Below are 13100 nucleotides of genomic sequence, written 5' to 3'. Positions count from 1 at the left end.
CCCTAGGCGCTGGTGGGCCTAAGGCCCACCTAGGGGTGCGCCACCCCCTCTCCTCCCTGGCCGCCACCCCCCTCTCCCATCTAGGGCTGCCGCCCCCCCTCAAGGGAGAAACCCTAAAGGGGGTGCCACCCCTCCCTTCCCCGTATATATAGTGGGGGGTTTTGGCCTTTGGAGACACGGTCTTCCATCTCTCTCGGCACATCCCTGTCTCTCTTCTTCCTTCTCTCCCACGGTGCTTGGCGAAGCCCTGCCGGGAGACCTCGTCTCTCCATCGACACCACGCCGTCGTGCTGCCGGAGATCTTCCCCAACCTCTCCCTCCTCCTTCCTGGATCAAGGTGCGGGAGAAGTCACCGGGTTGCACGTGTGTTGAACGCGGAGGTGCCGTGATTCGGCACTAGATCGGAATCACACCGCATCGGAATCACCGCGAGTACGACTCCATCAACTGCGTTCTAGCAACGCTTCCGCTTAGCGATCTTCAAAGGTATAAAGATGCACTCTCCCCTCTCTCGTTGCTGGTCTCTCCATAGGAATATCTGAATATGGCGTAGGAAAATTTTGAATTTATGCTATGTTACCCAACAGGAATATGAGAGGAAGAACTAGGAGCTCACAAAGAATTCCAAGATCAAGATCCAAGGGGTTCCCCTCACATAGAGGAGAAAGAGATTGGTGGAGATGTGGATCTAGATCTCTCTCTCCTTTTCCTCAAGAACTAGAAATAATCATTGGAAAGATTGAGAGTTAGCAAGCTCTAAGAAGGTCAACAATGGGGGAAGAACACGAGCTCAAGAGTTAGAGACCATTAGGAAAGAAGACCCCCTTAAATAGGTCCCTCGAAATCCAACCGTTATGCACTCAGCGTGTGCACAAGCGGTACTGCCGCTCAGGTGAGCGATACTTCTGCTGGAACGGAAGTTTCAAGAAAAACATGGAAACGACAAAGATCTCAGGGTTGTAGTGTCACTGGAGCGGTAGTACCGTTCGCCCCAACAGTAGTACCGCTGGAGCGGTACTACCGCTCCCCCAAGCGGTACTACCCCTCAAAATGGAAAAAAGACCCCGAAGAAGACATAAGAAAAATATAAGCGCAAGAGAGGTCTACAGGGGCGGGCGGCAGTACCGCTAGAGCAGTACTAGCACTTTTCCCTAGTGGTACTTCCGCTTGAGAGAGAAAACCTGTCGTGAACTGCCATCACTTTCGCATACAAGCTCCGAATTGAGCAAGCTCAAGCTTGTTGGAAATCTTAAGAACATGCAGTTATGAAAATGCCAATGATATAGACATGTGAAATCTCTATGAATGAAGAACCGACAAAAACTCCAAGATCGAAAACATCATAGAAGATGCACATGAACTCCGTTTTCAATGAACTGGAGCTTTTCATAAAGATGACCATAAGATCTAATACTCACAAAGAGAAACACCAAACAAGAACCAAGAAATAGGATGCAAGGATACAAATGGTTTGACCTCTAAACGAACGATACGGTCAAGCTACTCACTTGAGAGCCCCCCTTGATAGCATGACAATCTATCCTAAAATAGAGAAACCTATCAAGGGCAAACCTATACCTTGAACCTAGTCCACTTAAGATAGATGATGACGATCTTGACTTCCTCAAGGTGGACCACCTTTCTTGTTTGCGTTGGCTTGATGAAGACGGGTTGATTGCTCCCCCATACTCACTATGTGTGAGCCACTCTTGAGCACATCTTCACAAGTCCATTGCCACCTCAATGGATGGCAAGCTTCAAGCAAGATATCTTGGTGATGATCCACGTGAACTTGCACACCGCAATCTTGCTAACGATCACTACTTGATGTAATCCTTCATGGGTTGAATGAGATCTTACTATTGATGCAAAACCCATGGAGACACACCTAACATCACATAGAACTCTCACGAAGACCATGGGTTAGTACACAAAAGCTTAATGAACAATGCTTACCATACCATGGGACCACTTAGTCCCTCTCGATACATCTTGTACGCTTTGTGTGTTGATCTACTTGATTTACTCTTTGACTTAGTCTTCATCAATATTGTGTCTTTATGACCAATCTTTGGATAAAACCTTGAATGCCACCTTGGTCATCATATAAGCTCCATGAAGCTTGCCTATGGAAAAATCCTAAAATATAACTTACGGCAACCATTAGACCATAGGGATTGTCATCAATTACCAAAACCATATATGGAGAAATAAATTGTAACATTCGTCATCTGAGAGGTCGATGTAGGCGTGGGCCGCTGATACGTCTCAAACGTATCGACTTTTCCAAACACTTTTGCTATTGTTTTGGCTTCATTCTTGCATGATTTGAATGAAACTAACCCGGACTGACGCTGTTTTTAGCAGAGCTGCCTGTTGCTACGGCAACAGACAACAGCGCCAGAAATTGACACGTCGACGGAGATTGGGCTTGCGTTGGTTTTTCCCTTGAAGAGGAAATTGTGATGTAGCACAGGAGCAGTAAGTATTTCCCTCAGTTTGAGAACCAAGGTATCAATCTAGTAGGAGAATCTCGTCAAGTCCAGAGTACCTGCGCGAACACAAAAGAGCTTGCACCCAAAGCTATAAAGGGGTTGTCAATCCCTTCAAGATTGATTGCAAAGTGAGATCTGAAGGCGGAATGTGCAACGAAGAAAAAGTGTAAGGCTGAAAATATGGTTTGGAGTAGACCCGGGGGCCATAGTGTTCACTAGAGGCTTCTCTCAAAATAGCAAATATCACGGTGGGTGAACAAATTACTGTCGAGCAATTGATAGAACCACGCAAAGTCATGATGATATCTAAGGCAATGATCATACATATAGGCATCACGTCCGAGACAAGTAGACCGATACTTTCTGCATCTACTACTATTACTCCACACATCGACCGCTATCCAGCATGCATCTAGTGTATTGTGTTCATGACGAACAGAGTAACGCCTTAAGCAAGATGACATGATGTAGAGGGATAATCTCAAACCAATGATGAAAACCCCATCTTTTTACCCTTGATGGCAACAATATGATGCGTGCCTTGCTACCCCTTCTGTCACTGGGTGAGGTCACCGCACGATATGAACCCAAAACCAAGCACTTCTCCCATTGCAAGAATTATAGATCTGGTTGGCCAAACAAAACCCACCACTCGAAGAGAATTACAAGCATATGAAATCATGCATAAGATAGATCAGAAGAAACTCAAATAAGATTCATACATAATCTGATCATAAATCCACAATTCATCGGATCTCGACAAACAAACCGCAAAAGAAGATTACATCGGATATATCTCCATGAAGATCATGGAGAACTTTGTATTGAAGATCCAAGAGAGAGAAGAAGCCATCTAGCTACTAGCTATGGACCCGTAGGTCTATGGTGAACTACTCACGCATCATTGGAGAGGTCGTGGTGTTGATGAAGAAGCCCTCCGTATCCGAATCCCCCCTCCGACAGGGTACCAGAACGTGCCCCAGATGGGATCTTGCGGAGACAGAAGCTTGCGGCGACGGAAAAGTACTTTTGATGATCTCCTAATTTTTTATGGAATTTTAGGGAATATATAGGCGCAAATCCTAGGGCAAAGGAGCCTCAGGGAGCCCACAAGCTAGGGGGTGCGGGCCCCCTGGCCGCGCCATGAGGGCTTGTGGGGTCCCTCGTGCCCCCCTGCTCTGATTCTCCGGCTTCCCGATATTTTTCTGTTCGGGAAAAAATCTTTTTGGCGGTTTCATTCCGTTTGGACTCCGTTCAAAATCCTCCTCTGGAAGGGGTCAAAAACATGGAAAAAACAAGAACTGCACTTGGCATTGAGTTAATAAGTTAGTCCCAAAAAATATATAAAAGGCATACAAAACATCCAAAGTTTGACAAGATAATAGCAGGAAACCATAAAAAATTATAGATACGTTGGAGACGTATCAAGCATCCCCAAGCTTAACTCCTGCTCGTCCTCGAGTAGGGAAGTGATAAAGGATGTATTTTTGATGTTGAATGCTACCTAGCATAGTTGTCCTTTGCAACTTCTTTCATGTGACATGAATGTTCAGATCCATAAGATTCAAAACAATAGTTTGCTATTGACATGAAAACAATAATACTTCAAGCAAACTAGCAAGGTAATCATGAACTTTCAAATTAACAAGGCCAAGGAAAGTTATCCCTACAAAATCATATAGTCTGGCTATGCTCCATCATCCTCACACAATGTAAATCATGCACAACCCCGGTATTGGCCAAGTAATTGTTTTCGCACTCTTACTTTCTCAAACTTTTTATAACTATCACGCAATACATGAGAGTGAGCCATGGGTATAGCACTATAGGTGGAATAGAGTGTGGTGGTGGTTGTGAGACAAAAAGGAGGAGATGGTCACATTGACTTGGCGTATCAAAAGGCTATTGAGATGCCCATTAATAGATATCAATGTGAATGAGTAGGGATTTCTATACAAAGGATGCACTAGAGCTATAAGTATGTGAAAGCTCAAAAGTAGAACTAGTGGGTTTGCATCCAACTTGCTTGCTCACGAAGACCAAGGGCAATTTTGAGGAAGCCCATCATTTAGAATATACAAGCCAAGTTATATAATGAAGATTCCCACTAGCATATGGTGGTGACGAAACGAGAGGCTCTCAATCATGAAGAACATGGTGTTATTATGAAGCACAAGTGTGGAAAAGATAGAAGTATTGTCCCTTCTCTCTTTTTCTCTCTTCTCTTTTTTTTGGGCTCTTGGGCCTCTTTTTTATCTTTTCTCCACTTTTTTTATTGGGAACTTTGGCCTTTTTTTCTCACATGGGACAATGTTCTAATAATGATGATCATCACACTTATATTTACTCACAGCTCAACGCTTAGAACGATGATGACTCTATAGGAAATGCCTCCGGCAGTTTACCGGGATGTGCAACAATCTAGCTTGGTGTATGACGTTGAAACATCTCGCTAGCTATCTTACGATCATGCAATGGCAAAATGAGAGTGACGGCACAAGTCATGAGACGCAACGGTGAGAGTTGCATGTCAATATATCTCAGAATGGCTATGAAAATGCCATAGTAGGTAGGTATGGTGGCTGTTTTGAGGAAGGCATATGGTGGGTTTGTGTACCGGCGAAAGTTGTGCGGCACTAGAGAGGCTAGCAATGGTGGAAGGTGAAAGTGCATCTATACCATGGAATTACATTAGTCATGAAGAACTCACATACTTGTTGCGGAAGTTTTTATTAGTAATCGAAACAAAGTGCTAAACGCATACTCCTAGGGGAAGGGTTGGTAGGTGTTAACCATCACGCGATCCCGACCTCAACACAAAGGATGACAATCAATAGATCAATTATTCTTCGACTTCCTAACATAGTGGTTAACCATACGTGCATGCTACGGAAATCACTAACTTCAACACAAGTATTTCTAGATTCACAACACCCTACTAACATAACTCTTAATATTACCGAATCCACGTCTCAAAACTAATTGAGAGGAATCAAGACTTCTCTTTCTACTCAATGCACATGAAGATGGAGGTTTTTGTATATTCTTTGGGTACCTATAACCTTTGGGACTACTTTCATAGCATAAGCCAACTACCATGTCACGCACCGCCGTGCTCTAAAAGATATAAGTGAAGCACATAGAGCAAAATTATCTAGCTCAAAAGATATAAGTGAAGCACTATGAGCATTCTAGCAATATCACGATGAGTGCATGTGTCTCTATCTCAAAAAGGTGTGCAGCAAGGATGATTGTGACACAACAAAAAGAAAAGACTCCTACGATACAAGACGCTCCAAGCAAAACATATATCATGTGGTGAATAAAAATATAGCTCCAAGTAATGTTACCGATGGATTGAAGACGAAAGAGGGGATGCCTTCCCGGGGCATCCCCAAGCTTAGGATTTTTGGTACCTTGAATTTGGCTTGGGATGCCTTGGGCATCCCCAAGCTTGAGCTCTTTCCACTCCTTATCTCTTTGTCCATGAGAACATCACCCAAAACTTGAAAACTTCACAACACAAAACTTAAACAGAAACTCGTGATAACATTAGCACAAGAAAACAAACTACCACCTCTTTAGGTACTGTAGCAATCTTGATTTCTATTTATATTGGTATTATATTACTGTATTCTCACTTTTCCATGGCTAGTACCCCCCGATACAAACCATAGTTTCATAAAAATAAGCAACCAACTCAACAAAAACAGAATCTGTCAAAAACAGACTAGTCTGTAGCAATCTGTATACTTCGTATACTTCTGCTATCTCAAAAATTCTGAAAAATTACGACTTCCTGGGAAAAAGGCATATGAACCAGGAGCAAACAGAATCAAATCAAAAGCTCTTTCTTAATAAAAATGAAAAATCATCTCGTGAGCTAAAAGTTTCTGTCTTTTTCTAGCAGGATCAAACAACCATCACCAAGACTAGTCATAAAGGTTTTGCTTGGCTCAAACACAAAAAGAAACACAAAAGACACAATCATAAAAAAATTATGATAGTGTGGATGCAACAAAATAGAAAGAAAAATAAATAAATTCATTGGGTTGCCTCCCAACAAGCGCTATTGTTTAACGCCCTTAGCTAGGCATTGATACTTCAATGATTCTCACACAAAAGACAACAATTGAAGCACAACGAGAGCATCATAAAGCATGTGAAAATCACATCTAAGTCTAACATACTTCCTATGCATAGGCATTTTATAGGAAAACAGATTGTCAAAACAACCAATAGTTACCATATGCAAGGAAGAAGAAAGAGACAATAGCAATCTCAACATAACGAGAGGTGATTTAGTGATATGAAAGTTTCCACCACCATATTTTCCTCTCTCATAATAATTACATGTGGGATCATATTCGAATTCAACAATGTAACTATCACATAGGATATTCTTTTCATGATCCACATGCATGCAAAGTTGACGCTCTTCAAAAATAGTGGGATTATCATCAACTAAAGTCATGACTTCTCCAAACCCACTTTCAATAATATTGCAAATATCATATTCATCATGAGGCTTAAACAAATTTTCAAGATCATAAGAAAAATCATCGCTCCACTCATGATCATTGCAACAAGTAGTGGACATAGGAAAACTAGCATCCCCAAGCTTAGGGTTTTGCCTATTTTTAGCATGATTGTCACTAATAGAATTTATAGTGAAACCATTGCAATCATGCTTTTCATCCAAGGAGCCCTCGTGAATCACTTCATAAATTTCTTCCTCACAATTTTCAGATTCACGCATCTCAAGCAAAAATCCATAAAGATAGTCAAGTGCACTCAACTCACTAGCAATTGGATCAACACAATTGGATTTCTTAAAGAGATTAGCAAGTGGATAAGAATCCATATCACTAGATTTTTAGCAAGCGAAGATGCAAGCATATTGAAGGCACATGGCACACAAGCGAACAGAAAGCAAGAGAGAGAAGGGCGAACGAAAAAGGCAAATGAAAAAAAGGCAAACGAAAAAGGCAAATTGGCGAAGTGGGGGAGAGCAAAACGAGAGGCAACTGGCAAACAAAGTAAATGCAAGAGATGAGTTTGCGACACTTACTTGGATGAGTTCTTGACTTGATCATCCTCGGCAACGGCGCCAAACATTCTTATGCTACGGCAAGAGACAACAGCGCCGGAAATTGACACGTTGACGGAGACTAGGCTTGCGTTGGTTTTTCCCTTGAAGAGGAAAGGGTGATGCAGCACAGGAGCAGTAAGTATTTTCCTCAGTTTGAGAACCAAGGTATCAATCCAGTAGGGGAATCTCGTCAAGTCCAGAGTAACTATGATAACACAAAAGAGTTTGCACCCAACGCTATAAAGGGGTTGTCAATCCCTTCAAGATTGATTGCAAAGTGAGATCTGAAGGCGGAAAGTGCCATGAAGAAAAAGTGTAAGGCTGAAAATATGGTTTGGAGTAGACATGGGGGCCATAGTGTTCACTAGAGGCTTCTCTCAAACTAGCAAATATCACGGTGGGTGAACAAATTACTGTCGAGCAATTGATAGAACCGCGCAAAATCATGATGATATCTAAGGCAATGATCATACATATAGGCAACACGTCTGAGACAAGTAGACCGACACTTTCTGCATCTACTACTATTACTCCACACATCGACCGCTATCCAGCATGCATCTAGTGTATTGAGTTCATGACGAAGAGAGTAATGCCTTAAGCAAGATGACATGATGTAGAGGCATAATCTCAAACCAATGATGAAAACCCCATCTTTTTACCCTTGATGGCAACAACACGATGCGTGCCTCGCTACCCCTTCTGTCACTGTGTGATGTCACCACACGGCATGAACCCAAAACCAAGCACTTATCCCATTGCAAAAATCATAGATCTGGTTGGCCAAATAAAACCCACAACTCGAATAGAATTACAAGGATATGAAATCATGCATAAGAGAGATCAGTAGAAACTCAAATAAGATTCATACATAATCTGATCATAAATCCACAATTCATCGGATCTCGACAAACACACCGCAAAAGAAGATTACATCGGATAGATCTCCATGAAGATCATGGAGAACTTTGTATTGAAGATCCAAGAGAGAGAAGAAGCCATCTAGCTACTAGCTATGGACCCGTAGGTCTATGATGAACTACTCATGCATCATCGGAGAGGTCATGGTGTTGATGAATAAGCCCTACGTATCCGAATCCCCCCTCCGGCAGGGCACCAGAACGTGCCCTAGATGGGATCTTACGGAGACAGAAGCTTGCAGCGACGGAAAAGTACTTTCGATGATCTCCTGATTTTTTATGGAATTTTAGGGAATATATAGGCGCAAAACCTAGGGCAAAGGAGCCTCTGGGAGACCATAAGCCAGGGGGCGCGGCCCCCCTGGCCGCGCCATGAGGGTTTGTGGGGTCCATGGTGGCCCCCTGTCCTGATTCTCCGGCTTCCCCATCTTTTTCTGTTCCAAAAAAAATCTTTTTGGCAGTTTCATTCCGTTTGGACTCCGTTCAAAATCCTCTTCTTAAAGGGGTAAAAAACATGGAAAAAACAGGAACTGGCACTTGGCACTGAGTTAATAAGTTAGTCCAAAAAATATATAAAAGGCATACAAAACATCCAAAGTTTGACAAGATAATAGCATGAAACCATAAAAAATTATAGATACGTTGGAGATGTATCACCTGTATGGTTTTCTTGTGTGCAGGAAAATGGATATTTAGACGTCCCGGAAAAAATAAAAAAATTATAGAAAATCCACGCACCGGGAGGGACCTTGGGCTAGAAGATGGGCCAGAGGGGGCCATCAGGGCTCCACGCGACCTGTGGGCGCGGTCTGCCCCCTCGCCGCGTCGGGAGGCCGCCTGGGTGGGGTCCACCCCCTCTCGTGCCCTACTTTGGCTCCTATTTTTACCTGTGACGAGTAAATCCCAGAAGAGAAGTCGTTTTGCAAGTTCTCGATGCGGAGCCGCCGCCTCCCTCGGTTCTTCTTCGGGAGAGCTAATCTGGAGGCTGTTTTGGCCTCCGGAGAAGGGAAATCATCGCCATCGTCATCACCATAACCACTCCATCATCCTCCCATGGCTTCCCCCATCATGTGTGAGTAATTTCCTGCTGTAGGTGAAGGGGTTGGTAGGAATTGGATGAGTTAGATCATGTAATAGTTCGTCGGATTGTTGGTGGCATGTTTACTATCATCTACTCTTGTGTTTATCATCTTTGCTACTACTTGTTACTCATAATGCGTGTCACTTTTGGCCCGAGTGCCATTATTTCATATCTGAATACTTTATGTTTTCATGAATATATTTGTGTTCTTGATCCTATCTATGAGTAGTATGCACCTATTATAGTCCGGATCGACGATCCCAATGGTGACAACTTGGGACACCAAAGGGGATACACTATAGTTTGAGGATTCCATATATCCATTGATTGTTAATACTTTGTTCCGGTGCTCTTTGACATGAGCACCTTAATCTCCATAAGTTCCTTTTGGCCCTGTTGACAGCGGGATGGTAGGACAAAAGATGTTGTGCAAGTTCTTATTGCAAGCACGCACGACTACCTTGGGATACATGCCTAATGTTTGATATTTGCCTAGATGATCATTACTTTTCTTTGTGCCTTTCCGCAAGTGAAATACATGATATATCTCATCCATGACCAACCATCCATCTCCCTAGCCTATAGTGTTTTAATACTTCTAGTTACGAGTTGCTTTACTTTTGCCGTTTTACTTTATTTGCTTTGCCACTATTATTTGCGTTGCCACCATCACTCCCACACCACTGTTGCTACTAATATTTTGTTGTCAAGCAAGTATCTTTTAGGTGCGGTTAAATTGACAACTCAACTGTTAAAGCTTATAAATATTCGTTGGCTCCCCTTGTGTCGAATCAATAAATTGGGTTAACTTACCCGCGAAGACTGTTGTGATCCCGTACACTTGTGGGTCATCAAGACTATTTTCTGGCGCCTTTGCTGGGGAGCATAGCTTTATTTACAAGTCTACTTGGAGATACTTTGCTTTCTGCAATTTATTCACTATGGGTAAGAAAGGAGACCCCAAGTTTCCAATTTTACCATCCACTACGAGAAAAGGTACTGTTCTTAGCACTAGTGCTACACTTGATTCACCTTCCGTTATGAGTAAGTTTGCTTCACCACTAGCACATGTTGCTTCTACCGAGTTCGTCACTATGCCTGATACTTTTGATAAAGCTTCTACTACTAATGATGAGACTGGTTTACTTGGTTATTTTATTGAGTCTCAAATTGCTAAGTCTGCTAAGCAGTCTGGAATTGAACTTCCTATTACATGCTACCCCATTGGTAGTTCTTTTGGTTACCCAGACTTGAGTGGTCTCAAGGAAAGAATTCTTGGTGATGATTATATTTAACTTGATGATGATTTATCCAGGGAACTTATAGAGTGTGCTGACTCTAACCCTACTTCTATTAAGAAGATGCTTCAAAAACGTTCTATGAAGAACAAATTTACTCCTAATCCTAAATTTGCTTCATCTCCTATTTGCATTGAGGATGTTGATTTTGATTTCTCTATCGATCTTTCACTTATATCCACAGTTAAAGCTGACCCCTTTTATGGCAGAGAAATTGACGACGATATTGCACACCTTACCAAACTCACAGAGTTGGGTGGTTTATTCACTATAGAGGACAAGAAGAGAAACTATTATGTTACAAAGCTACTTCCTTTCTCTTTGAAGGAAGATGCTAAAGCATGGTATGATGCACTACCTTGTGGTTTCATTAAGAGTCCTCAAGATTTAGCTCAATCTTTTGTTGCTAAATATTTTCCTGCTCATAAGCAACATGCTGCTTTACAAAGAATATATAACTTTAAACAGTTGCAGGATGAGCACCTCCCTAAAGCTTGGGGAGGTATTGCACTTTACTCAACGCTAGACCGGGACATGGAGTCCCTAAGAATGAATTGCTTGATATATTTTATGCTGGTATAACCAATGAATCTAGAACCTATCTGGATAGTTGTGGTGGTTGTGTTTACACGGAAAGAACACCGGACGATGCTGATGAACTAATGTGTAAGATAGCTAAGAATCATGATGATTGGTCCGTGCCTGAACCACCTCCACCACCAAAGAACAGGGGTATGCTTTTCCTAAGCCCTGAAGCTATGCAATAAGCAAAGAAGTCTATTAAAGAGAAAGGTATTAAAGCTGAAAATGTGAAGAATCTACCTCTTATTGAGAAATTATGTGATCCTACCACTCACCCACCTATGGTAGAGGTACACTCTCTTTTAGAATTCAATGCAAGTGACGCCCTCATGGTAAGCCTCGTGATCAATGTTTAGATGAGCTTGATAATTTCATTGTCAAGCAAAGTCACTTTAATGAGAGGATTCAAAGCCAATTGCATGATAATTCCCTTGCTATCAAAAGTTTGCTTGATGTTTTAGGTAGAACTGTTAATGATGTTAAAGGTTTTGTTAAGCATTTTCATATTGTTCAAACTCAGCTTGAACAAATTTCTAATGTGCAAAAACATTTTGTTGCTAGCAATGCCAAACAAGTTGATACGCACGCAAATGGCATAAAGACCCGAGGTGGTACACACACGCATGCCCCCCTCTATACGGAGGGGCACCAAAAGAGGATCGAGCAAGATTCTCAATTGCAGGAAGGAAACGTTGTCAGCTCCCCGAAGAAAAATAAGAAACACAAGGAACCTGACAACTCCAATGATCCCATAATTTATGAAGAACATATTGTTGATCCTAATAGTATATCTATTTCCGATGCTAAAACTGAAGATGGTGTTGAACCTGATAAAGATAATTATAAGAATGATCCTCGTGAGGTACAAGAAAAAGAAGCACCCGACAAGAGTAAGAGCTATACTAGAGAAGACTTTGTTTCAAGAAAACATGGGAAGGAAAGAGAACCATGGGTACAGAAATCAATGCCCTTCCCAGGTAAGTCTTCCAAAACCAAAGAAGAAGAGCATTACTATAAATTTTGTGAATGGATGAAACCTCTTTTTCTTCAAATTCCTTTGGCCGATGCTATTAAGTTGCCTCCGTACTCGAGGTATATGAAAAATATTGTTACTAATAAAATAAAAGTTCCTAATAAGGCAATATCTACTATGCTTGCTAATTACTCTTTCAGTGGTAAGATTCCTGAGAAGCTTGGTGACCCAGGTATACCCACCATTCCTTGCTCCATAAAAATAACTATGTGAGAATTACTTTATGTGATGTTGGTGCAGGAGTGAGTGTTATGCCTTTCTCTTTTTACAAAAGGCTATGTCTAGATAAACTAATCCCTACATATATCTTTCTTCAAATGGCTGATAAGTCAACAACCGTTCCTGTTGGTATTTGTGAGGATGTTCCTGTTGAAGTTGCTAATTGCTTGATCCTTACTGATTTTGTTGTGCTCGACATGCCCGAGGATGGGAGCATGTCTATTATTCTTGGTAGACCTTTTCTTAACACTGCAGGTGCTATTATCGATTGTAATAAAGGAAAGGTGACTTTCAATGTTAATGAGAAGGAGCACACGATATATTTTCCAAAGAAGACGGATAAAAGGCATGTCCTTAATTCTATTCAGAATATTGAGACC

This window comes from Hordeum vulgare, chromosome 7H (assembly GCF_904849725.1).
Source record: "Hordeum vulgare subsp. vulgare chromosome 7H, MorexV3_pseudomolecules_assembly, whole genome shotgun sequence".
Lineage (NCBI taxonomy): Eukaryota > Viridiplantae > Streptophyta > Magnoliopsida > Poales > Poaceae > Hordeum > Hordeum vulgare.
The sequence above is the reverse complement of the archived record's forward strand: the minus strand, read 5'-3'. Positions refer to the sequence as shown.